This window comes from Carettochelys insculpta, chromosome 6, assembly GCF_033958435.1.
Source record: "Carettochelys insculpta isolate YL-2023 chromosome 6, ASM3395843v1, whole genome shotgun sequence".
In the NCBI taxonomy this organism is placed as follows: Eukaryota; Metazoa; Chordata; order Testudines; family Carettochelyidae; genus Carettochelys; species Carettochelys insculpta.
The window spans coordinates 29,937,141-29,964,741 of NC_134142.1; the positions used below are offsets into that span (position 1 = coordinate 29,937,141).

General features: G+C 47.0%; 2 protein-coding genes across 9 annotated transcripts in view; one reads left to right on the top strand and one right to left on the bottom strand.

Annotated features, from left to right (window-relative positions):
* CCDC197 (coiled-coil domain containing 197) overlaps nucleotides 1-6,838 on the bottom strand; it is a 34,149-nt gene extending 27,311 nt beyond the window's left edge. For 3 of the 5 annotated variants that reach the window (XM_074998744.1, XM_074998739.1, XM_074998743.1), the window contains exons 1-3: nucleotides 6,655-6,838; nucleotides 6,351-6,496; nucleotides 4,874-5,032 (exon numbers count right to left, since the gene is read on the bottom strand). The gene's annotated coding sequence lies outside the window, so the exon portion shown is untranslated. The remainder of the gene's footprint in view (nucleotides 1-4,873; nucleotides 5,033-6,350; nucleotides 6,497-6,654) is intronic. The other 2 variants (XM_074998742.1, XM_074998741.1) reach the window with 2 other exon arrangements.
* A 15,275-nt stretch (nucleotides 6,839-22,113) lies between these two features.
* ASB2 (ankyrin repeat and SOCS box containing 2) overlaps nucleotides 22,114-27,601 on the top strand; it is a 44,484-nt gene continuing 38,996 nt past the window's right edge. For 2 of the 4 annotated variants that reach the window (XM_074996574.1, XM_074996577.1), the window contains exon 1: nucleotides 22,114-22,266. The gene's annotated coding sequence lies outside the window, so the exon portion shown is untranslated. Of the gene's footprint in view, nucleotides 22,267-22,647; nucleotides 22,676-24,295; nucleotides 24,386-27,601 lie in introns of all 4 variants that reach the window. The other 2 variants (XM_074996576.1, XM_074996575.1) reach the window with 2 other exon arrangements.

A 27,601-nucleotide genomic window follows, 5' to 3' on the forward strand; every position in this document is an offset into this window, starting at 1 on the left:
TTCCCTGTCAGGCTCTCTCCACCGGTTCTGTGGTCGTGAATGCTTTGGAAGGAGCCTCACAGGGAAGAAATCAGAAGGGAACTGCTTCTACTGCAAGACATGGGATATGTAGTCCTAGGGGCGGAGGTTCAATGATCACCACCCCCCAAAGAAAAAGACAAGTGGTGGTGCTTTGGGACTCCCTCCTAAGGGGGACTGAACTATCCATCTGCCAGCTAGACCTGGAATCTCGTAAGGTGTGCTGTTTACTGGGAGCTTGAATTCAGGATGTGACTGAGAGCCTTGCAAAACTGCTCAAGCCTTCAGAATACTACCCCTTCCTACTTCTGCATGTGAGAACTAATGATATGACCAAGAATGACCTTGAGCGGGTTACTGTGGATTATGTGGCACTGGGAAGAAGGATCAAAGAATTTGGAGTGCAAGTGGTGTTCTCATCCATCCTTCCTGTAGAAGGGAAAGGGCTAGGTAGGAACTGTCAAAGTGAGGAAGCAAATGCATGGTTACACAGGTGGTGCGGAGAGAGGGCTGTGGATTCTTTGATCATGGGACACTGTTCCAGGCACAAGGATTACTGGGGAGAGATGGGGTCCACCTAACCAAGAGAGGAAGGAGCATTTTTACAAATAGGCTTGCAAACTTAGTGAGGAGAGCTTTAAACTAGATTCGCTGGGGGACAGTGACCAAAACCCTGTGGAGAGAAAGGAACTTGGAGGCTGGGAAGAAATGCAAAGAGGAATGTACAACAAAAGTGGATCCCTGGTTCGAGTAGTGAGGGCGGGGAGATCAATTGGTTATCTAAGGTGTTTTTACACCAATGCTAGAAGCCTGGGTAACAAGCAGGAGGAATTAGAAGCCCTGGCCCAAGAACTATGACTTGATTGGGATAACAGAGACTTGGTGGGATGACTCACATGACTGGAACGCTGTCATGAAAGGGTATAAACTGTTCAGGAAGAACAGGCAAGGGAGAAAAGGAGGAGGGGTTGCACTGTATGTAAGAGAGCACTATGATTGCTTGGAACTCCAGTACATAGAGGGAGAAAAGCCTGTTGAGAATCTGTGGGTCAAGCTTAGTGGTGTAGGCAGCACTGGAGATGTGGTGGTTGGTGTCTGCTACAGGCCGCCAAATCAGGATGATGAGGTAGATGAGGCTTTGTTTGGATAACTGAGAGAAGTTTCCAGATTTCAAGCTCTCATTATCGTGGGGGACTTTAATTACCCTGACATCTGTTGGGAGACCAATACAGTGCTACCCAAGCAGTCCAGGAAGTTTCTGGAGAATATTGGGGATCACTTCTTGGTACAAGTGCTGAAGGACCTGTCCAGAGGTCATGCGCGGCTCGACTTGCTGCTTACAAACAGGGAGGAACTAATAGGGAAGGTAGAGGTGGGTGACAACCTGGGAAGCAGTGATCATGAGATAGTAAACTTCAGGATCCTGACCAAAGGTACACACCTTAGACTTCAGAAAAGCAGACTTTGACTCCTTCAGGAACCTGATGGGCAGAATCCCCTCGGATGCTACCATGAAAGGAAAAGTAGTCCAGGAAAACTGGCAGTATTTTAAGGAAGCCATATTGAAGGCGCAGAAAGAAACCATCCTGATGCGCAGCAAGAGAAGTAAATATGGTAGGAGACCAGACTGGCTTACTGGGGAAATCCTTGGAAAACTTGGGCACAAAAAAGGAGCTTACAAAAAGTGGAAACTTGGACAGATGTCTAGGGAGGGATATAAATGTATAGCTTGAGAATGTAGGGTAGTTATCAGGAAGGCGAAAGCGCAACTGGAATTGCGACTCGTGAGGAATGTGAAGGATAACAAGAAAAGTTTCTACAGGCATGTTAGCAAGAAGAAGGTGATCAGAGAGGGAGTGGGGCCCCTACTGGATGAGGGAGGTAATCCAGTGACAGATGATGTAGGGAAAGCTGAAGTACTTAATGCTTTCTTTGCTTCTGTCTTCAGGGGCAAGAACAACTCCTGGACTAATGTGATAAGTGATGCACTGTGGGATGAAGGCGGACAGCCTTTGGTGGGGAAAGAACAGGTTAGAAGCTATCTACAAAAGCTAAACGTACATAAATCCATGGGCCCGGACCTAATTCATCCGAGGGTTCTGAGGGAGTTGGCGTATGTCGTTGATGAGCCCTTGGCCATTATCTTTGAAAAGTCGTGGAGATCAGGAGAGATCCCAGATGATTGGAAAAAGGCAAATGTAGTGTCCAAATTTAAAAAAGCGAAGAAGGATGATCCAGGAAACTATAGGCTGGTCAGTCTTATATCAGTCCCTGGAAAAATCATGGAGGGGCTCCTCAGGAAGTCATTTTGAGGCACTTGGAGGAGGGGAAAGCAATCAGGAATAGTGAGCATGGATTCATGAAGGGCAAGTCATGCCTGACTAATCTGATTAGTTTCTACAATGAGATAACTGGCTCTGTGGATAGGGGAAAATCAATGGATGTGATTTATCTTGACTTTGGCAAAGCTTTTCATACCGTCTCCTACAATATATTTTTCAGCAAGTTAAAGGAATGGGGATTGGATAAATGGATGTTAAGATGGATAGAAAACTGGCTAGAAGGTCGGGCCCAGCAGGTAGTGATCAACAGCTCGATGTCAGGATGGCGGTCGGTTTCTAGTGGAGTGGCCCAAGGTTCGGTTCTGGGTCCTGCTATGTTCAACATATTTATCAATGACCTGCATGAGGGGTTGGATTGCACCCTCAGCAAGTTTGCAGATGACACTAAGCTAGTGGGAGAGGTAGATAAGCTGGAGGGTAGGGACAAGGTCCAGAGTGACTTAGACAAATTGGAAGACTGGGCTGCAAGAAATCTGATGAGGTTCAATAAGGACAAGTGCAGAGTCCTGCACTTGGGCCAGAAGAATCCCAAGCATTGTTACAGCATGGAGTCCGACTGCCTCAGCAGTAGTTCTGCAGAAAAGGACCTGGGAGTTGTAGTGGACAAGAAGCTGGACATGAGTCAACAGTGTGCCGTTGTAGCCAAGAAGGCTAATGGCATATTAGGTTGCATTAAGAGGAGTGTTGCCAGTAGATCCAGAGAAGTGATTGTTCCTTTTTATTCGGCTTTGGTGAGGCTGCATCTGGAGTACTGTGTCCAGTTCTGGCCCCCAATTATAGGAAGGATGTGGATACCCTGGAGAGGGTCCAGCGGAGGGTGACCAAAATAATTAGGGAGCTAGAGCATATGACTTATGAAGAAAGGTTGAGGGAATTGGGACTGTTCAGTCTGCAGAAGAGAAGACTGAGGGGGGACTTGATAACAGCCTTCAACTTACTGAAGGGAGGTTGCAAAGAGGCTGGAGAGAGGCTGTCCACAGTGGTCACAGATGTCAGAACACAGAACAATGGTCTCAAGTTGCGGTTGGGAAGGTCCAGGTCAAACATTAGGAAAAACTTTTTCACTAGGAGCGTGGTGAAGCACTGGAATGGTCTACCCAGGAAAGTAGTGGAGTCTCCATCCTTGGAGGTGTTTTAAGTTTCACCTCAACAAAGCCCTGGCTGATCTGATCTGATGGGTTTGGTTCTCCCTAGGGCAGGGGGCTGGACTTGATGGCTTTTTTAGGTCTCTTCCATCTCTATTGCTCTATGATTCTATGAAGTCTCTGCTCTACAGCCTTAGCTAAAAGCCAGCTGGCCTTTAGCTCATGCAGTAGAGTCCAAGGCTTTAGGCCCTATGATCACAGGTTCAATCCATAGTGGTGGCAACCTGGGTCTGTCACTGTTACACTTATAAATCCATGCTGGCTGTTTCTGACCTCCTTATTTTCTTCCAGATGTTTGCAGATGAATTCCTTAATTACTTGAGCCATTATCTTTCCTGGCACAGAAGTTAAACTGACTGGTCTGTAGTTTCCTGGGTTGCTCTTATTTCTCTTTTTATAGTTGGGCACTATGTTTGCCCTTTCTCAGTCTTCTGGAATCTCCCTGGACTTCCATGACTTTTCATGCCACATTACAGACAATAAAGTTTTGGAATAGAGAGGTTCAACCTGTACTCATATCCCACAAGCGGTTTCAGTGTCCTCTGAAGGCTCCAGAGTTTTCTATCATCAATTTTTGGTTGCCTGGTTTTGCTTCTAAATCAAAAGCAAACAGATGTGATTATGAAATGCTCCAATCCACCTAAACACTGAATCAATAACCACGTTTTACCCTGATTTAAAACATATAGACCATGTCTACACTAGCACCTCCCTTTTGAAAGGGTGTTGCTAATGAGACGCATGAGGATATGCTAGTGAGGCACTGCAATAGATATGCAGCACCTCATTAGCATAATAGCAGCCACGGCACTTTGCAAGGATCCCACAGATGTCAAAATCCCCTTGGTTAATCAAATAGGAATAAGGGGATTTCAACATCTGTGGGGTCCTTTCGTGTAGATGAGCTGCGCATGATCAAAAGCAGCACTTTCGAAGTGCTTCGGCCGCCATTATGCTAATGATGCACTGCATATTCATTGCAGCACCTCATTAGCATGTCCCGATGTGTCTCATTAGCATCACCCTTTCAAAAGTGGGGGTGCTAGTGTAGACATAGCCATGGAGATTTTCTTTTTATAAGTTTGGAGTTTGGGTCTGATTATACACTGCTCCATGCAGAATGTGGCTAAAGAGGTGCTGTTGTAGTATTAGTGGGGGTCTCTCTAGGTTGTTCCACAGAAATATTGCTAGCATGTTCATCATAGTCCCTGTTTGCTGTAAGTGGAGGGTTTTAGGAAGGCTTGTGATTACAAAACATAGGCACACACTTCCCCTACAGACTGAAACAAAGCATTCAGTGTTTGATTTCTGAATCATTTTCTACATTATGCAATTTGTGTGCAATGTAGAGGTAAAGAGGCTTAATACCTGTGATGCTGCCTCCCTTTACTGGCTGGCTTCAGTAACTGCAACATTCTGCTGCTTCACAGCTCCAGGATTCAGCACTTCAGGAGGAACCAACTTGTGTTTTTTGTTGTCAAAGCTCCAAGGTTCAGTCCAGGTTAGTGATTGCAAGATGCCTGTATACTGAAACGAGGAGGTACACAGGAATGAAAACCCCAAAAGTTCACTAGGTGTGGCAGGGTCAGCCTCACTGCTGGGCCCTGGCCCCTTGTTCTGGTTACAGTCCCACAGGTAGCTTGGGCCCCATGTACCATAGCCTCAGTTTGCCCCTTGGCTAATGGGGGCTGGGGTAGGTGCCCCCTGGTTGCACGGGGAACAATGGGAGTCCAAACACTCCCTGTGGGAACTCCCCACCTGCCACTGCAGTCTCTGGCAATACTGCTGTTCTTTTTCTACTGTCTAATACTTCAGCTATGTCTACACTGCAGCAATCTTTCGAAAGAAGCTCTTCCGGAAGATCTCTTCCGAAAAAAAACCTTCTTTCGAAAGACCACACCCATGCACAAAAAAGTGGATCAAAAGATTGATCTGCTCTTTCTATAGACAGCATCCACACAGCCCCCGCTCTTTCAAAAGAATGGGCCAGGGATTGAAAAATCCAGTGCAATGGCTTCCAGGAGAAAAGCTGTGTTCTTTTGATTTCAAATCAAAAGGGCATGTTTTATGTGTGGACGTGCTGCATGTTCTTTCGGAAAAGGCCTGCTTTTCTGAAAGAACTTGCTAGCGTGGATGCAGCTTCTCTGTTCTCACCTCGCTCCAACTTCCTCTTCCACTCTCCTTTCCTTCTCCCATCAGAGGAGGCCTCTTAAACAGCCCTATGGCTGTGAGCTCATCTGGTCCTAATTGATCTATAGCAGCCCCTCCTCAGCTTGCTTGACTTGCTGCCCTGAAGTATCCCTCTGTTCATTAGCTAGGGGTAGCCCCTCTCCCATTCCAAGCGACCTCTTTGGCCTGACTAAAGAGTTATACTTACACCCTATGATAATGCATTATTACACAATGGAACGCATTGCTGCAGGGTACCAGAGAGACCAAGAATTTATCAAGATTTAAGAAGGGACTGTACATTTACATGAACAATAAAAATATCCAGAAGTAAATACTGAACAAAGAGTTTTAGGTTTATAAAGATCCAAGTTTCAGGGCTTAAGGCCAAATGCTAAATATTGGGTTAAGGAAGAGACATTCCTGAGGCAGGTGAGCAAGTTATCTCACATCTGCCTAATGTGTGATTTCTTGCTCCTTCCTCTGAAGCATCTGGAGTTGGCCAGTGTCAGAGACAGGATACTGAAATATAGGGATCATGGGTCAGATACAGTCTGGCAATCCCTATGCAACTGAGAAACAGGTAATTAAAGTAGGTAAGAGATTAATTCATGATTTACATCTGTATATCTCTATTTATCTATCTAAATAATCTGAAAATTACTTTAATACATACCTGAAAATGTCCAATTGTCTAATTCTCATGATGGGCAGAGTTTTTCAGATCATGAAATGACTGAGTCTGAATGGCATTTTAATAAATTGTCTTTGTAACGCTGCAAACACACACAGTAATTTTAGACTCCTAAGGCTGTCGCACTCCTGTCAGAGGCAGATCATACGGAAAAATGTAACCCAGTCAAACAGAACCCACAATTTCAACACAAACTGCCTGTTTAAAAAAATGCCACTTTTGTATGATTTAAGTACTCATGAAAGGTGCTGTCCTGTCAGCCCCCAAAAGTGAAGTCTCCCAGTACCTGCAAAACAGATGCAGCATGGATAATATAAGCATCCCCTTAATGTGCTTCAGCTCTGACCTTGAAGGATCCACTCAACATGTGAAGCAGGCCTCCCGAGGTCACCCAAAGGGATTGAATTCACGCTGTTGTGATAGTTTTTGTGATGTGAGCATTAGTCCATTGCTACCTGGATTGAGACCTCCAAACTTCTCTCTTGTAGTCCCCTGTACAGCTGTCAGGTGGCAACCACTTCTGATCAGTGCTGGGCTGGATTTGGCCTGATGACATAGAGAGTCCCTATATCCAGTTTCTAATCCCTTGAAACAAAAACCTTTCCTTTCTCAGCAACCACATGGAAGTTACCAAATTCCACACACTCCGTCACCACATTCCCTGATATTCTTACAACATCTTCTACTCTCCACTGCTTACATCCATAATATGTCCCACACATCCAGAAGCACTGTTAGATGCTGAGCTTAGACTCATATATAGATACCACAATGATGGGTGCCTTAGAAATAGCCAGATTAAACAGGTACTGGGACCACTTCATATACTATTGAAACTGATCTTTGTTTGAGACAGTGTGTAGCAGATATTCCTTACGAACCGTATTGTGTGACACAATTGGGTTTTAGTTAGCAAAGAAAAATGCATGCATCACACATGGAGGGAAATGTTGACAAGCATAATTTATTCACTGATGTTATTTATCCCAGTCGTGCAAAGGTGCCATGGTCTGCTTAATGACCACAAACAGCCAGAGGTATCAGCTTTCTTCTAAAGATCCTGGGGTAGGCTGTCAGCTGGCGTCTATTTCAGTGAAACCAAGACACTTTACACCAGTTGTAGATCTACCCCCAGTACATCTAGGAGCAAAGGGGCCTTAAGCATGTAGCAATGCCATTGACTAAATAGCAACTCAGAAAGAACAATTCTTAAGTACCTAGATGACAGGAGTAAGTGCCTTAAAATACCACAAATGGATAGAGGATGGTGGATGATAAAAGCATGTCGTCAGTGCAGACTGAGGTTCTTTACTCTGGCACCCTCGGGACCTGACCGATGCTGAATGAGTGAATTTGCCGGACTATGGGAGGTCAATACTGTCTAGCAGCATTACCCACAGGTCCACTATTTACTGGGCTCTTAGAAGAAATTTAGGGGTAAATTGCCCGTAAATAACAGCACATAATGCAGAGCCAGGACTAGTGGCTGTAAATAAACTTTATGGGGCCACGGGAAACTTGGCCACACCCATGAGAAGCAGTCATCCAAGCTAACTAAATTCTTGCCGGATTGTGGATCCTGGCCTTTGAGAGAGTGCCAGACTAGAGAGGTTCAACTTGTACTCTTTCTGTGGCATGTGTGGTTGTCTATCCAGGGCCAGATGGAGAAGTCTGACCTTGATTGCCTCATGTGTTCACACCAGACTGTGGTCTGTCCACAACGCAGATGGAAAAACTCGAGTTCATAAAATCCTAAAGTCTGACATGAGTCAAGACATTTCAGATGAGGGCTGATAATTGTGTTAGTGTGTGTTCATGTGACTGTTTTGCTGTTGCCCATAAATGGTTGAACAGATTTTCCAATTTGGTTTGGGGTTTTCTGCCATTTGTGCAAAAATATTTGAGTTTTCCCTGGAGGGTTAACAGGACTCTAAATACAACAAAAACAAAGCTGGGAGCCAGCTGTAATGTATTCTGGGAACAGATTCTACTACCTTCCATCATATTGACTAGCACCTTACTCTCTTTCTGCAATGTCATGCTGAAATTAAGGGGACCACATGTATAGTAAACTGTTCAGTGTGAGCAAGGGTGGAAAAATCTGGCTATTTATAGAATAGGAGTAGATATTAAACTAAATCAAATCAAAGCCATTTTAACTGTGTATGAGAATGTTCAAACATGGATTTAATGAAGTTTAATTTACCCACTCTATTTTCATGCCTTTAGTTAATATAAATTAATTGTTCTTGATGTCTCTGGCTAGACAAGCACTCAAAGAGCCTTCCTAATGGCCCCTTCTCCTTACTCTCTCATTCTACCAGTGGGTTTGGAGAGGCCAGCTGGCAGGCAGGTGTCTCTCAGAGCTCCTCTTTTCAGATTAGCTCTGGCAACCTTTTGTAGAGGTGACTAAGATGGTCCCATTCTCCTTGAGTAAACCTATCTCCCCTTAAAGGGGCCAGTCTCTCCACCCCACCCTGGAACAATGCAAATATGTTTAAAAGGGTCCAGCAGCTCCATAAATTACCCTGGAATGATATTTAATATTTATGCCAAAGGGAGAGACTGAATTAATATAGGATAGAAAAAGGGAGAGCTTATTTTTTCTCAATTTTATTGATTGGTCTTGTTCCTTTGCATATTTGTGTCTCATTAGCGTATTGTCTGTAGATCATTGCAGCAGATAGAATCCAGGAGCCTGCCAAATTATAAGGTAAGCATACAGTTATTTTTAACAAAGTTTAACTTCACTCGTTCCATGGCACCTTGTGCAACAGACATACACTGGTGTCAGATGACATTCTATCCAGACACTTACTCTAAATTTAACTCCTCTTGAGAGATATAAGCCAAACAATTCAATGTCAGTCCTGTAAAACAAACCTATTGCATTATGATTTGCATTTAGAAGAGACATACAATCCTTCTTACCTTCTCATGCATAAACAAAGCAGTTAGCTTAGACACCCTCCACTTTCTTAGTGGTAGTAATACTAGACTTTATTTGGATGGGACTTTAAATGATTAAAGTAGACACATTTGAATTTGACTGCAGAGAAATGAATAAATAGAGATGACAGTGTGTTGTACTTTAGCATATCCTGGTCTATTCCTTTTATAGCTCTCCTCAGTGTAGTATAAGAGTGCCTTCCACAAGTGACTAGACACCCATCCTGCATGGTTTTCTTTTCTTGCCCTCAATTATTGCCTGATCCAGCAAAACTCTCAAGAATATGCCTAATCTCAGCACGAGTAGTTCTAATTGAATTCCATTATTCCAGTCACATCCTTAATGTTAAGCACACGCTTATCAGCTCTGCTGGACTGTGAGGTTAGGTGGATGCCTCTCCTATTGTCTTCAGCAAGAATTTTTTCTGACCCCAAGAAATTTTAGGGAAAGTAGATGTGGGATGCAGGCAATATATTTTCATGTAAGTGAAGGAAGTGAAGGAAGGGGAAGGCAAGAGTGACAGGAACAAGTCACAAGTAGTCCTACTATACACAATGAATGGAATGTTTGAAAACAGTACTTCCAGCCCTAAAGAATGAGCTTTCTGTAGGATTTTTATATATGGAGATACCATATCTCATAGAACTGGAAGGGACCTAGAGAAGTCATCAAGTCCAGTCCCCTGCCCTCTCAGCAGGACCAAGCACCATCCAGTACAGATTTTTTTTAAGATCTATTTTCCCCAAACCCCTCAGTGGCCTCCTCAAGGACTGAACTCACCAGCTGAGATTTATAAGGCCAATGTTCTGGAGCAGGAGAATCAGTATATTCATGGCCTGTATATAGAAAAGTTAAATAACATCAAATGCTTTTGATGGAAGGTGGTAATGTAAAACCAATTTCTTTCTTAAAATCCTGAGCAGTAACACACAGTAACCAAAAACAGAGAAAGAGAAAGTAAGCTGCTCCTTAAGGCAGAAAGATAAAGCTCAATCCGCCTTTTTCTGAGATGGCCCTTTCCTGACTGAGAGACCCAAATCACATGCTTCACTTTCACAGTGGCAGTATCTCTCAAACTGATACCTTGCAATTCCGACAGTTTCAGTATACCAGAGGTCTGATTATCTATTAAATGCTGCTGAAAGGGTCACTTTTTGTTCTGTCCTCAGCTAGCCAAGCTAATCACTATCAGGGATAGGGGCATAAGGCCTGGAGTTAGCTCCTTTTCCCACCACTCAGTGTAGGCAATTGGGGATCAATATCTCCTTGTAAGATCAAAGTACCCCTACATTTTGGTTCTTGGGACCTATGAAAGCTGGTTCTTCAGGGGCAGCTGCCTTTAGGGAAATGTCCTATTAAAATTAATAGAGAGTAAACCAATAGCTTTCTATGGAAATTTTACGGGGTACCATAGAATTATCTCAATAAACTATACAATTTAATAGAGACCAATATAATTTATATCAGATTTTACAACAGCCAGAGGTGTTTGACAGAGAAATATGTTCCTACTATAGCTTTCTGTATGCTGGTTTAAAATTTCTATAGGAAAATCTTTATCTATCACTTTCTGTAGATTATTTCCATTAGGGCTCTGATTCAACACAGTGGCTTTGGCCTGTACACTCACTGTACGTAGTAGGATGAGGTGGAACTTAGTGTCACTCTTGCCCTCATCCTTTCAAGCAATGTCCTCAAAATAATGGGTCTTCAGCAAACCAGATCTCTTTTTTCACTTTCTGAAAGGTCAAGGGGAAGAACAAACATTCCACTAGAATTCCTGCTAAATCTCATTACAAAATATAAATGATATTTGCCGAACAAAGAATAGGGGAATGGTGATGTTTACCCACGTAAAAGGAACATGTCTTTGTTTACATAGTCATGGAGGTTTTATTCATTGTGCAGTACGATTACCTATTCACCTACACTTTAGTCCCTTTTCATTTTCAGTCTCTGTACTTGACCTTATGTTGATATTTGCAGAGAGAGGCTGAGACTGTAATAACTGCAGATTCCTCCAAGGTTTATTGGCTGTCAAGTCCAGTCTGACTCAGCAAGCAGCTAAAATGGTGCTGAAGAGTTTATCTACTTGTTGTTCCCCTTGGTGCTAATATACCGTCTCTAAAGAAGTGATGGCTCCCTGTGGACAGTACTTGAGGCACAGAAAGACACCCCTCTACAAAAGTGGATATAGCATGCCCAATCACTATGCTGACCCAATGAACCAATCAGAAGCCCTTCCATTCAAATTATAGGGCGTACACCAATTTCAGATTAAGGCAAGCAGAAACTCAAGTGTTCAGACTAACAGTCTGAGTAACGTCACCAACACCAAAACATTTTGCAAATTCATGGAAGTTTCACCAAATTGCTTCTGTTCAAATTAAAATCAAAACATTTAATTTTGATGTTTTTGGAAATAAAACATTTTTATGTTTCCATTCAAAATTACTGTTTTTTTTTAAATGTAATAAGTCAAAGCTGGTTTACATCAAAAGGAAACATTTCCATTTTGTTAATATAAAAATTTAATTCCAAGGGAAATAATTGTATTAGTAGTAGTAGTGGCAGAATTTGGAATTGCCAGTAAACTGAAAAAACACTAGCTCTAATTAGCTGTGTCTACACGTGCACGCTACTTCGAAGTAGCGGCACTAACTTCGACGTTAGGCGGCGAGACATCGAAGTCGCTAACCTCATGAGGGGATCGGAATAGCGCCCTACTTCGACGTTCAACGTCGAAGTAGGGACCGTGTAGACGATCTGCGTCCCGCGACGTCGAAATTGCTGGGTCCTCCATGGCAGCCATCAGCTGGGGGGTTGAGAGATGCTCTCTCTCCAGCCCCTGCGGGGCTCTATGGTCACCGTGGGCAGCAGCCCTTAGCCCAGGGCTTCTGGCTGCTTCTGCGGCAGCTGGGGATCCATGCTGCAGGCACAGGGTCTGCAACCAGTTGTCAGCTCTGTGTATCTTGTGTTGTTTAGTGCAACTGTGTCTGGGAGGGGCCCTTTAAGGGAGCGGCTTGCTGTTGAGTCTGCCCTGTGACCCTGTCTGCAGCTGTGCCTGGCACCCTTATTTCGATGTGTGCTACTTTGGCGTCTAGATGTACCCTCGCAGCGCCTATTTCGATGTGGTGCCGCGCAACGTCGAAGTTGAACATCGACGTTGCCAGCCCTGGAGGACGTGTAGACGTTATTCATCGAAATAGCCTATTTCGATGTTGGCTTCACGTGTAGACGTAGCCATTATGAGTTGATTGGGGGAACTGGTGGGGATGGAAGGGCTGAATGACTTTATGGCATTAGGGCCTTGGATAGCAGAGCCACCAAAAAATAATATATACTGTAGACATCATATTGTAGTCGTTAGCCATCCCTTGACATATTCGATATCACACATCTTTTTATTAAATTTGCCATAGTGTAAGTCCACAAGGGACCTCCAGTACATTGAGTCTGATCTTCTGTATACCACAGCTACCAAAGCCAACCAGTATTCACATATTAAGTGGAGCTGCCTGCTTATTGCCACCGTTACGTGAGCATGGCCAAAGCAATCACTTCACAGTCCGTCCCTGTTAGGGGAAAGCAATTGAAGCCATCTTCAGCTATTGAAATTCTTGTTCCCTTGTTGGTTGGATGGAGTTTAAGTAGCAGTATGTGTGTGTAGAGAGAATGGTTTATTGTTCTGCAATGGAAGCCACAAACACCTGAGTTCTGTTCCAAACTCTAACTGATTCTTTCTGTGTCTCTGCCCTTTACCCTTCTGCCTTCCTTTCCCCAGCTACAATGCTGGGCTAACGGTTTCTTTTCCCTGTCATTAGGGTTCATCAGCTCAAATCACTACATAAACACTGAGCATACTTGTGTCTCCTCCTTCAGAACTGCACTTCAGTATATTTCAGTGGTTGTTTTTAAGTTGAGAATTTGATTACAAGGTTTGTAAGTGCTGAGGACTTTTAAGTAGAGGGCAGGTATTTGCCAGATGCTATAAATTAGTATAAAGTAAAAAGCCATTGACAACAAAATGCAGGTCTATTGAAAATCATTTGCTTTTTCTTTGAATGGAATTAGGGGGGTTGGTGGGGGAAAGGTGTCAGAGATACATTTGAGTTTGCTGGTCACATATAGTTATTTTGGAGAATGTGCAATAGTGGTGAAATGCTGCAGGCATGCCAAATACAAATCAGGAGTGGAATGTTATTTGACACTGACAGCCGCAGAAGTAGGAATTGGCCCCATGTTTTGATAAAGATGACTGTAAACTATGACAGCTCATGGATTACACATATTTTCTTAATGAACTACAACACCCATAATGCATTGCAACTGAAGAATGAGCAAATTTTAGAACAAAGCTATGCTGCACCTTGAACAGTCATACTCCAGGTAACCAGAATATCACTGTGGACTATGGCAGAGAAGGTATTGTAGTAAATGTTGTGATTTAATGTGCCATAAGAAATTCAGGTCAAGCACAAAACCTAACTAAACAGCTGCTCTGCAAATGCATAATGAAAGCAGTCCCATGACCTGGATCTTATTGCATCTCATATTCCCTGTGTCAAAAATGAACATGGCTGAATGGCCAGAAGAAATGAAGTGGTTAGCTTGAGATTCAAGGAAATCTAAAGTTGAAGCAAAGGTTAGAAGTTACTTTAGAAGTTGCCTTTAGAAGTTACTGCTGGCTACTTTTGAGGAAGTAAAAAAGGGAGCCTGGGTTCTTATTTAGCACATTTTCCCAGGGTCTCCTTTCTTCTTTCCTCAAACTCAGGTCCCCCTTTAAGCATGCCATTCATGAGCCCTTACTCCACTTCCCTCACCTAGCAGGAACTGGCATATTGTATTGTTTGTCTGTGTAAAGAGGAAATAAACAGGTGCTGAGGTTCAGTACAGAGAATGACAGGAATCTACATGTTTATTTTTGCTGGTGACATTTGGTAATATTTTAGATGTGTCTTGGAATTAAGCTTTGAATTAAATTTAAATTTAAATTAAATTAAGTTGCACAACTGGATGTGTCTTTGGGAAAAATATTAATGAATATTGTACTGTCACGATTGCTGCTATACTTTAAATATGTTGTAACAAGCCTATAGCTTTGTTTTGTTGAAAAATAAATAAAATGTATTTCTGCACATCAGTACTTCAGCAATTAACACCTGGAACTTCCAGAGGAGCTTCACCCAAGGACACAAAAATAGTTTCCCCTCACTAAATAGTCATGTTGGCTTCAGATTAGTGAGATTTCAGGACTGAGCCCTAGACACAGCTGTGAGATAGGTAGGAGCCATTATTTCTATTTTTCAACTGGGGGGCATTGCGTCATAGAGCACTTGGGTGGCTTGCAGAAGCCTTTGCAGAGAATCATTAGTATCTGAGACTAGAACCCAGATCTCCTGATGCCCAGTGCTGATCTGTAATTATAATATCATGCTTCATATAGGATACAAAACCAGGAACTACCATAACACATCGAACAAATGGCCCACATACTCTAGTACCCTGCCTTCAGCAACCAGCTCCACTGGATTCTTTTAAGGAACACAAATACCCTTTATACAACTGTAAATACCTGCAGCAGCTACAGGGTTCTTTCATTTATTAATATACATCCAGATGCAAAATGAGGACAGGGTGGTTCTAGTGATAGGAGGAAAGGTCACTGCTAACAAAATACAGCAAATTTACATTGCTCAAAGTATGCAGGTCAAAGGAGCCTGACAGGAAGATGTAAACACTATAAAAAAAAAGAGAAAAAAAAAACCCTGCAGGTGAATACTTTATTACATACACACATTTCCACTCCTTGCCCTCTTCAGATCCCAGGAACCAGAGTACATCCTCCATAAGGTGCATGTGGGAAGGTAGGACAGTGCCATGGAAGCAGGGCTGCCCCATTTCTGCAGGAAGAAGATACTGGCACATGGAAGGTCCTTTCTTCATGTAGATGTTGGAACCACAATCTGGCCGCCATAGAATTTTCTATTTAAATGTTCAGTGCTGCAAGGTTTGGAGCACTCTGGTCCCAACTCAGACAAGCGCTTAGGCATGAGCTTGATTAAGTGCATGAATAGTTTCACTGAACTCAGTGGGATTCCAAACAGACAAGTGGATCTGACAGCAGAGTTAGAACCTAAGAACCAAGTAGCAGGGTAGTCTTATGGGGGTAAGAAAAACATGATGGGTGCGTCTACACTAGCTGGCTACTTCGAAGCAGCCAGCAGAATGTCAAAATAGCACCTGGCGCGTCTACATGCGCCAGGTACTATTTCGACATTGAAATCAACGTTAGGTGGCGAGACGTCGAAGTCGCTATTTCCCATCCTCGGATGGGAATAGCACCCTACTTCGACGTTCAACGTTGAAGTAGGGTGTGTGTAGATGATCTGCATCCCGCTACTTCGAAATTGCGGGGTCCTTCATGGCGGCCATCAGCTGAGGGGTTGAGACGCTCCGTCCAGCCCCTGCAGGGCTCTATGGTCCCCGCGCGCAGCAGCCTTAAAGGCACCACAGACCCGGATTGCCTGTGGCAGGAAGCTGACAGCGTGCAGGCAGCAGCACAGGCACGTGCTAGCCCTGCGCGCTTCTCAGAGCTTCTCAGATCCTGCGCACTTCTCAGATCCATGGCCTCAAGCCAGCCCCCCGAGCGCCCCCGGGTCTCCCCTCCTGAGGGGACCCAGGCACCCCCAGCAGCCAGGCGGGGGGCCAAAAGGACGCGGGGCCCCTCCTGGTCGGAGGCCGAGCTCCGAGACCTGCTGGGGCTCTGGGGTGAGGAGGAGGTGCTCCACGTGATGGGGAGCAAGCGGCGGAACACAGAAGCATTCGCCCGACTGGCTGAGGGCCTGGCCACCCGGGGTCACCCTGCCAGCACTCCGGATCATGTCCAGAGTAAGGTGAAGGAGCTGCGGCAGGGGTACGCCCAGGCCTGGGACTCGGCCAGCCTGTCTGGGGCTGCCCCCACTGCTTGACCCTACTACAGGGAGCTCAGGGCCATCCTGGGCCCCTGGGACACCTCCTCCCCCCTGGCCACCCTTGACACCACAGCCGACGAGCCCCAGCAGGCCTCGGAGCTGGAGTCTGGCCCGGAGGCCAGCCCCGCATCCCGGGGCTCACCCAAGGAGCCCCCCCTTGGGACAGCGGAGGAGGGGTCCAGCAGTGAGGGGGGCACTCCTCATTGACCTCCCCTCCTGGAGCACCAGCCAGGCATCTGCCCACCGGGCTTCCCCCGACCGCGGCAATGGACGGTCCGGTACATACCCCACAGAGTACACACCCATGGGCCACAGGGTGTGGGCACCAGCCACGACTGGGAGCCTCACACACCCCCAGCAGACCCCAACCCGCGAATGCCCAGCCACAGTACGGTCCCAGGACGGTGGCACGGCTATCAGCGCCCGTCAGCACCCGTACCCATGGACAGAACTCAGTCTTGACCCCGGGGGCAGGGGGACAATGCCATGGTGACAGCCAACAGGGACATCAAACCTACTGACGGGGATGGAGACCCAGCACCCAAGAGGGGGCAGGGAGAACGGGCCACGGGCCAGGGCACTGTACTAACAGCCTTCCCCTCCCTCTCTCCCTCTCTCCAGCTGCAGCATCTGATGCCCCACACAGCCAGGCACCCTCTGTTGTCCCTGACAGCCCGCCGGAGGCCAGCCACCGCCAGCGCCCGGAGACACCCCCAAGGCCAGCGGGATGGTCCCGCCACCGCCAGACTCTGGGGATAGCCCCAGTGGACCCTCAGCTCCTGGAAGCTCTCCGGCGGCAGACAGAGGTGGTGGAGGAAAGGCTCCGTTTTGAGCGGGAGGAGTCCACCCGGCGGTGGGCGTCATGGGAGGACTTTATGGGGGTTTTCAGGGACATAGCCGGGTCGATCCGGGATGCCATCGCCCTGCTCCCGCTCCCCGCTCTCCCCCGGGCTGCCCTCCCCGCCACCCCACCCGCCTCACTGCCTGCTGCCCCACCTGCCGCTCCACCCGCCTCACCACCTGCTGCCCCACCTGTCACCCCACCCACCTCGCCGCCTGCTGCCCCACCTGCCACCCCACCCACCTCACCACCTGCTGCCCCGCCTGCCGCCCCACCCGCCTCACCACCAGCAAGCTCCACAGAGCCCACTGGGGCTGAAGACCGGCCAGTGGAGGCATCCCAGCCATACCTGCTGGTCCTCCCAGCCCCCAGCCGGCCACGCCGGGGACCGCGGACATGGGGAGGGGGGGTTGCAAGCCGTACCTGCCGGAGCTTGCGTCCCTCTACCCCCACCCCAGACTGACAGGGGCCCGGCGGACGGCTCAGCTGTTGGCCCATGTACGTAGTTGTCCCCCTTTTTGTATATAGTTGTCCCCCTTTGTGTAGATTAGTTGCAGTTTCTCTGTTGAATCAAATAAGTTATCCAGTTAAAAAAAAAAAGGTTTTATTTTCCAAAAAGCTGGAGGCATGTGCTTGTTGGGGAGGTGGCGTGCGGGTGTTGGGGGTGGTGTGCGGGCATTGCGGCCTGTGTGTAGGGGGGGGTCTTCTGGGGAAGGACAGGGAGGTGCTCAGGGGTCTCCCTGATCAAAGTGGGCCCACAGGGCCTCATGGACCCGTACCCCCTCATGGTGGGCCTGGTGGCTGGGTGCGGCGGCTGGCTGTGGGAAGCCCGTGCCAGCGTCAACTGCCCACTCCTGGACGAAAGCCTCCCCCCTTGCTCTTAATGATGTTGTGGAGCATGCAGCACGCATCCACAACCTGGGGGATGTTCTGGAGGCTGATGTCCAGTCGGGCAAGGAGGCACCGCCATCGGCCCTTCACACGGCCAAATGTTCTCTCCACCACCTGGCAGGCGTGGTTCAGGCAGGCATTGAACCGATCCTGGCTGGCGTTGAGGTGGCCGGTGTACAGGCACATGAGCCAGGGCTGGAAGGGGTAGGCCATGTCCGCCACGAGGCAGAGGGGCATGGTGGTGTCTCCCAGAGGGATCTCCCTCTGGGGGATGTAGGTCCCCGCCTCCAGCTGGCAGCACAGGCCCGAGTTCCTAAAAACATGGGCATCGTGTGTGCAGCCGGGCCAGCCCACGTACACATCCTGGAAGTGACCCTGACTGTCCACCATGGCCTGCAGGACCACGGACTGGTAGCCCCTGCGGTTTATGTATCTTCCTCCACTGTGGTCTGGGGCACGGATGGGGATGTGGGTCCCATCCAGGGCCCCGAAGCAGTTTGGGAACCCCATGGAGGTGAATCTGGCGACGGCTGCATCCAGGTCCCCCAGTCGGACGACCCTCTGGAGCAACATGGCGTTAAGCGCACGAACCACCTGTTGGGAGGGAACACAGGTGCCCATGAGGCTGTGCAGGGTGCCCCAGGGCCCTTCCCCCAGGCCCCCCTCCCAGGCACCTCCCGGGGTACCCCACTTGCCCAGCCTGTCCCTCCCCGGTACCCCTCCCTTTCCAGCCCCACACCTGACCCCTCCCTCCCTCCTCCCTCCCTCCCCAAGCCCACAGCCAGCTCCCCCCACCCCCCAGTGGGTGCGTGCCCAGGCCTCCTTACCTTCATGATGATGGCCCCAACCATGGCCTTTCCCACTCCAAACTGGTGTCCCACTGAGCAATAGCTGTCTGGAGCCGCATCCGGGTGTTGTGGTGCCTCAGTGCTGGGGCAAGCCACTGGCAGAGCTGGAGAAAAGTCTGCTGGCGCATGCGGAAGTTCCGGAGCCACATATCGTCGTCCCAGTCCCGCATGACGAGCTGCTCCCACCACTCGGAGCTGGTGGGGTAGCTCCAGAGGTGGGAGAGCAGCTGGTGAGGGAGGAAGAGGGGAGCCCGGTGGTCAGGGGCATCCCCGTCTGCCTCCGGGGTGGGCTTCTCTGGCAGGAGCCACTGGGCGGCCTCCCAGGCAGCACCTAGCAAGGCGCTTGCCCCCTGGATGACTACCTGGAGGGCCTCCGCTTCCTGCTGCTGCTGCTGCAGTTGCTGCTGGGTGTCCATATCTGCTGTGACTTGGTCTGCGAGAGAGTGACTACTGCTCTGCAGACCTCGTGGTGGGCAGGCCAGGTGTGTCTGGGAGGGGCCCTTTAAAGGAGAGGCTTGCAGCTGCCTGGAAGGGCTAGTGTGCTCTGTGACCCAGTCCGCAGTCTTTCCTGGCCCCTTATTTCGAAAGAGGGTACTTGTGTGTGTGTACGCTCTGCATTTCCTTCCAGGGTGGCTCCTTTCGACGTTCCCCATCGCTACTTCGACATTGAACGTCGACGTTGCCAGCCCTGGAGGACGTGTAGACGATAATCGTCGAAGTAGCCTATTTCGATGTTCTTACTTCGAAATAGGCTATTTCGACGTAATATGCTAGTGTAGATATAGCCGAAGTGAATAATAGTTATAATTACAACAAACTCAGGAAAGATGCTAGGTTGTGTTTAAAAGCTGAGAAGGGATTGCTGAGATGATTGTCAAATGTACTCAAGGATCTCAGTCGAGGGGTCACTGCAGTAATTGCTCCTCTGGCTGTAAGCATAAGTGGTGGAATACTTTAAATGTGGGCTGGACAAAGAGTGTCTGTAAGCTCACACAGTCATGAGGGACAGCGCATTCTCCAGACAGCTTAGAGGGAAGCTGCCTGATATGACGGCCATCCATGTCACAACTGAGCAAGCTGATCAAGAAGGGGTGACTCTGATGCAGAAGGGTTCTAAAAAAAGAGCAGGAGGACCTGGGTGGGATGAAGTAATATGACTGGGGAGGTTCCATCCAAGGCCACTTTGCTGAGCATCACCATGATGGAGTATTTGGGCTCTGGCATCAGGCTGAGACTGAACAAGTTATTCTGTAATGGAGAAAAGCTTCATTGTGCTTGCCCTCCGTTTTGTTTGCCCTCCATTTTGTTAGTGGTACCAGCATGATAAGCTCTGGGAGAAGGAGTCAATATCAGCTGATTTCACATCGTGACTTTTCTCCACAGCCATTGTAACTGGGCATCATCTGGACAAATGACTAGTTACCCTTCTTGATTTCAGGAAAGAGATATTTTTCTTTTTTCCAGACAATTTACCAATGTTAATCTGTTATACATGTTACTGTCTTAGAGCAGCCGTTTGTAACATAGTGGCTACGTCTACACATGAAGCCAACATCGAAATAGCTTATTTCGATGTAGCAACATCGAAATAGGCTATTTCGATGAATAACGTCTACACGTCCTCCAGGGCTGGCAACGTCGATGTTCAACTTCGACGTTGCGCGGCACCACATCGAAATAGGCGCTGCGAGGGAACGTCTACACGCCAAAGTAGCACACATCGAAATAAGGGTGCCAGGCACAGCTGCAGACAAGGTCACAGGGCGGACTCAACAGCAAGCCGCTCCCTTAAAGGGCCCCTCCCAGACACAGTTGCACTAAACAACACAAGATACACAGAGCCTACAACTGGTTGCAGACCCTGTGCCTGCAGCATGGATCCCCAGCTGCCGCAGCAGCAGCCAGAAGCCCTGGGCTAAGGGCTGCTGCCCACGGTGACCATAGAGCCCCGCAGGGGCTGGAGAGAGAGCATCTCTCAACCCCTCGGCTGATGGCCGCCATGGCAGACCCCGCTATTTTGAAGTTGCGGGACGCACAACGACTACACTGTCCCTACTTCGACATTGAACGTCGAAGTAGGGCGCTATTCCTATCCCCTCATGGGGTTAGTGACTTTGACGTCTCGCCGCCTAACGTCGAAGTTAACTTCGAAATAGCGCCCGGCGCGTGTAGCCGTGACGTGCGCTATTTCGAAGTTAGTGCCGCTACTTCGAAGTAGCGTGCACGTGTAGACACGGCTAGTGAGGCATTGTGGTTCCTTTTACCCCAGTTTCCCCTTGGTCTTCTACAATTCACTGCTCCCCTTGGAACCCCATCCGCAAAAAGGAACATTCAGTCTACTCTCCTCCACAGTCAGCCTTTGACTGGTGGGGTTGTTTCATTCTTTCTTTCAAGTCCCACATCCTGCCTGGGTGTGGCAGGGTGAAGCTAACCGAATGAGACTCACTAGTCTTAGGTTTCCAAGCCCTTAACAGGGCAGGTCACCCTGTCACCCATGCCTTGTTATTTTCAGGCTACCTTCTGTTCTTTTAGACTCCACCTGAACCAATATTATCTACTCCTTGACCAGCTTGCTCCAAAGTCCACCATGAGGTACATAGCCACTATGTCACAAACACCAGCCTCAAGCTGTCCATGGCATGGGGCTTTCTTTCACATACACACGCTATTTAGAGCACTTCCTTCTCTATAGTGAATGCTTATGGAATATTATGTGGAGTTGTTTCACAAGCGCTTTGCAGCACCCTGGGAGTTCTAAGGACTGAAGCTCCATACATTCTAGTCACCTTAAAATACACTAAGCACTATAAAACATCAGCCAGTACACACTGTTACGTTTGGCCTATTTTGTTTATGCAACAGCAGCTGCAGAAAAAGCAGGTACAGTAGAAAATCTGCCTGCAGCTTTCTCTCCCACCAGAAATAAATTAAACCTTACAAGACCACATACTTTATATAAAAAATATACTGCAATTTTTTTCAATTAAGTATCAGAAACATAGCCATATATGGTCTACTTGTCAAGGGTAGTAAATAATGATGTAATAAAAAAGGTCAGTCTTGTGTCACTTAGCTACAGGATGCTTAATTAAGTGAAGTTCTACAAATTAAGGCAACAAAGAAGAACTTTAGGATGGGTAAAATTTCTCCAGTGCATCTTCGAGCAGGAAATCTGAGATTCAAGACAAGTTATATTTTGGCTGGTAATCGCTGATCATGGGGTGATCCAGAAATAAACTGCAGGCTTCAAAGAGAAAGCATTTTAAAACCGCCCTGCAGTAGATCAGCACACCCAGGGAAAGGAGAGAGATGAATACTAAAGGGGATTTTCTGTACTGAGACTTGCCCAAGGAGAGAACTCTTTGCAGCATTATTTTGTTTCAGAAACTATCCGGTAATGCAACTCTAAATGCTTTACGTGTACTTTTTTGTATAAGAATCTATTAACTTGTTAAGTTTTGTGCAAATACTTACTCCTATAGTATTTTTTTAAATTAGTTAAGACTTTTTAAAACACTCATCAGTTGCATCTAATTTGGGAAAGGTTGGAAAGAATTATAGTTGCGTGGTTTATTTGCTTTTCCTTTAAACATGCGCTTAGAATGTTTGCATGTCATGTTTCTAAGGCAGCCCATGGCAAAAATAGAGGCTGATGTTCTTAAGACACATTTAGGGTACTGTAAAGTGCATGCCATGTACTAGGTATAGTATAAGCTAGAAAAATAATATTAGCAAATTGTTCACTTCATTCATATCTTTGAAATTGTTACTGCAGTTAACTCTGTACCGATGGATCTCATTTGGTAAGAAATAAACCCTTTGCATCAAAGAGTTTGTGCAGAATCATGATTTGATGGCATTGCAAGATGTGCCAAGCTTACTTCATAAACAATTAGACATGTTCTGACAGCTGGGTCTGGAATGGATTTGTTTACTTGGGAAGTTCCACGGTGCGATAACTTGACCGGCTTGCATCAACCATTATTGCAAAAATATATTTGGCTGCTGCTGCTGCTGACCCACATTATTTGTTTTCCCTCTAAGCATGGCTGTTCTGAATGTTTTCAAATGGGAAATCTCTTCACTGTTTAAAAAACCCATGATAGTCTCAGTGGAAAATGGTCCTATTTACCTGGAAAATTGCAGAGGTTTGATTGGCAATGTACCAAAAAGCAAAAAAAGGCACATCCTCAATTGTTGTAAATCAGCATAGTTCCATAGACTTCCACCCAGCCTGAGGACCTGGCCCCTAAATGCACAAGTTATGGCCTCAATCCTGCAAAAATTGAAGTACCTACCTACCTAACTGAAGTCCTGTTGACTTTGTATGTAAAGTTAAATATCTATGCAAGTGTTTGCTGAATTTGGACCCAAAAAACTAAGAGAGAAAGAAATAGTAAAGCAAGAAAATCTACCTTAGCTCTTTCATTTGGAATCTCTTTATCTTGGTGGTGTTGACCTGGCCAATGTCATTTAGTGAAGCATGAACCATAGAAATTGAAATTCTGTATTGACCTACAAGTTGAGCAGGGTGAAATCAATGCTAAGGCAAGGTCCTTCTTGTTCACAACCGACTATCATCTTCTTCAATAGTAAGCTGTAATGCTACTTCCATGAGTCTTTTGAACAGGAACACACAGTTTTGATACGCTGTTTTGTGGGAGATGCATATGTGAGGGACCTGTTGTTTCATATGTTATCCTATTTAGTCACTAATATACTAAAATTTGGTTCTAGAAATTAATGGCTAATCTTTACTACTTGTACTAATATTATGTATTTGTATCGGGTAGTGGCTAGAACAGTGTTTCTTAACCTGTGTTCTGCAGAACACTGGTGTCCTGTGAACCACTTGCAGGGGTGCCACGAGTGTTTGGAAAAATACACTGATGGTGCATATTTTCTATTATTAAAACCAGGTACAATGTTATTGCTTCATTGTTATGAACCCGGATTAAAGCGCTTCATTTTGTTCTGATTGTATAGGTTGCTGTTTGGCTTTTTTGGGGTGGGAAAGGGGGGTCAGAACAATTTTTTTTGTGAAGCTAATTTTCATAGGTGTTCCACATTAAAAAATATTATTGTCTGGTGTTCCATGGTCCCAAAAAGTTTAAGCAACAGTGAGCTTGAAGGTTCACTAAGGGATTTTGCCATTGCTATTTTGTTCACACACGTGACAAAAAGAAAGTCTCTGCTCCAAAGAGTGAACAGCTCTACAATGGTAACTAAATATATCCCTGGTTTCTAGCACAGAGGCAGAAGGTGAGTCTTTACCCACATTAGTGAGCAGTTACTCACATAAGTAACAATCTTGATTTCACCACTCAGGCATCTGACCAAGCGGGTCTTTGCCCACGAAAGCTTAGGCTCCAAAATATCTGTTAATCTATAAGGTACCACAGGACTTTTTGTTGTTCTTGCAGGTACAGACTAATACGGCTGCCCCTCTGCTACATACTTAAGTTCTCACTAATCTGAGGAAGGAAGTCACGACCTGGACTACAATGTCTAAGGTGACCAGACGTTCCATTTTTAAAGGGACAGTCCCATATTTAAGCCCTCGTGCAGGTGTCCTGACCTTTTCTTAAAAAATGGGAAAACTCCTGTTTGCTGTCTCCCACCCCCGTTAGTGTGGGTGGCTCCTGCTGCTGGCTGGAATGCTGCTCCCTCTGCTGGCCAATCAGTGCAGTCCTCACTATGTACCAGCCCTTCGCCAGCAGGGCTCTCTCTCCTGTCCCATTTGCAGCTGGCGCTGGGTGTCTGCTTCAAGCTGCAGTGGCTGGTGAGTGCAGGAAGGTGCCAGGCAGCAGCCAGTTACATGTTGCCTTTGCTGACCACCCCTCAGCCCCTTGGGTGCTCCCTTTTCTTTCTGTTCTCACCCTGCTTTGCCCCTTCACCCCTCCCCAGCCCCTCTGCTCCTCCATATTTCCTTTCTCCCACCCCAGGCAGGGCACATCCCACTCCCAATGCTGTGCAGATAACCAGTGTTCATTTCACCAATGACTTGGCCAGAAGGCTCCTTCCTTCCCCCACTACCTCTGGCTGGTTTGGGACCATGGAAAGCCCAAGACCCTCCAACCCGGGCTTATTGGTCAGGAGAAGCTAAGGCCTCCATGTGCCAAAGACACATACAACACTGACATGGGGAAGCCTCTGTGCTCCTCAGCTCACTCTGGAGTGTCAGTGGGAGGTGCAGAGAAAAAAAAGACTGTTTAGCAGGCGCTACATAGAGCTCACAATGAATTCAAACTCAGGAGGATCTTGTTAGACTGAGATATTACATTATAGCACAGTCAGCAAAATGGTTCAGTGCAAGGCGAGCTCAGTAACAAAGCAATTCAGAGTAGAGGCAAGGGGTTTGGGTCACAAACAGGAACAGGCAAAACGCCTCAGTGGTCAGGTCATGTTCCTATCGGGCATAATAGGTTCAGCTTAACTAAATGTCCAGCTTAACTGCACAGCAACTTGCACAATTCCGAGTGTTGGCCAGTGCTTCAGGCGACATTCAGATCGAAATACAGTGTAGTCATTTTACCAATTAATCCAGTATTTTTAAACTTATGAGCAAGATTCACTTCTAGTGAGAAGAGATGGTTTGACTCAGTTCTTACTTTAACTAAACTGGCTCAAATATTCCTAGTCATGAAGGGTTTTGATTACACTAATTTCTCTTGCAGTGGAAGGGGAATATTCAGCTGATAGCATATTAATGTAGTGAGCATTCATAAGGCCAGGTCACTTTTGGTAGCTCGCCACTAAATGAAGGCAGCTGAGCTACACAGCAGAAATCATTCTGAGTGGGAACAGTGACTTACCAGCTCTTGGGCGGTGGTAGACTGCAGGTTGGATGGATAAAAAAGAGAAAAGAAAAGAGAGAAGAAGGCAAGCTTCTTGCCTCAGCAGATTTAGTTCAGATACACAGTACAACTATTGACCAGTCTCAAAATGGAGCAGTTTTATTCTCTGTCCTTGGAAGAGTCTCGGTTAACTAGTTCTCAGGGGAGCAGTGTATTCAGGCAGGATTTGAATGAGGGAGGTGCTTTCCTGGGCTACGTCTACACGTGCAGCCAACATCGAAATAGCTTATTTCGATGTTGCGACATCGAAATAGTGTATTTCGATGAATAACGTCTACACGTCCTCCAGGGCCGGCAACGTCGATGTTCAACTTCGACGTTGCTCAGCCCAACATCGAAATAGGCGCAGCGAGGGAACGTCTACACGGCAAAGTAGCACACATCGAAATAGGGATGCCAGGCACAGCTGCAGACAGGGTCACAGGGCGGACTCAACAGCAAGCCGCTCCCTTAAAGGGCCCCTCCCAGACACACTTGCACTAAACAACACAAGATACACAGAGCCTACAACTGGTTGCAGACCCTGTGCCTGCAGCATAGATCCCCAGCTGCCGCAGAAGCAGCCAGAAGCCCTGGGCTAAGGGCTGCTGCCCACGGTGACCATAGAGCCCCGCAGGGGCTGGAGAGAGAGCATCTCTCAACCCCCCAGCTGATGGCCGCCATGGAGGACCCAGCAATTTCGACGTTGCGGGACGCGGATCGTCTACACTGTCCCTACTTCGACGTTGAACGTCGAAGTAGGGCGCTATTCCTATCTCCTCATGAGGTTAGCGACTTCGACGTCTTGCCGCCTAACGTCGAAGTTAACTTCGAAATAGCGCCCGACGTGTGTAGACGCGACGGGCGCTATTTCGAAGTTGGTGCCGCTACTTCGAAGTAGCGTGCACGTGTAGACGCAGCTCTGGTGTACAAAACAGTTATACTTGTTCTAAGCACAAGGCACAACATGGAAGCAGGCACATGGACCGAGATTTTTAAAACTGAGGATGCCCCAAAGTGAAGCAGGTTTGCAATTCCAAACGCTCACTGAGCTACCTATAGGAGGACAATAACTGCCTAACTTGAGACATTCATGCCTGAAACCGTTGGCCACAAACATGAGTTTGAGAAGAATGGAGAAGGGGCAGCAGAGAGGAGGGGTGGGCCTCTCTGAACAATGAGAGTGAGAAGATAAGAGAGGAGGATTGGATTTAGGAGGCATATAGTTATGCAGAGCCTTTTGGGCCTAAACCCTGCCCTGTGCTGTGGGCTCAGAGGTCCTGTGACAGAGCAGAATTGCATGGGAAGACACTACATGGAGTAAAGAGCATATCTCTGCAGGAGGTGGTGCACACGCCTTGGTGCCAGAGCTAAGTTTTTGGGGGCAGGATGGTGACAGGCAGGATCTGGGGGAGGCTGGGGTTGGAAGAGCCAGCGCTGTGAAGATTCTTCCAGAGGAGGCATTCTAAGGATGATATGGAACCTATTCCAACCCTTATGTTGGCATTGAACAGAAAACGTGTTACTCCCCAACCCCCACCGCTCCCTTTGAAGGGGCTCAGCATTTAGCCAAATGACTTAGATCTAGGCTCTGGTGACTTTGGGATTGTTCATTGTTATTTATTTGTTCAGCAAGGATAATATAACCTGTATCTAGTGACACAGGCTGAAAGTGCCTTGTTTGGTTAGGATGGCACCACTGCAATAGAGTGAAGCTGTCCAGTGAAAACGTGGCCTCACTGTCAGAGCCCCAGGTGTGTATGAAAATACAGACCTCTTAGCAGAGCACGAATGAGAGTCATATCTGGACTCTCATGGATCAGGAACCAGCGTGTCCACTGCTTTCTGTTACTTCGACCCTGTCTGAAACTTCCCAGGATGTTTTGTCTCCCT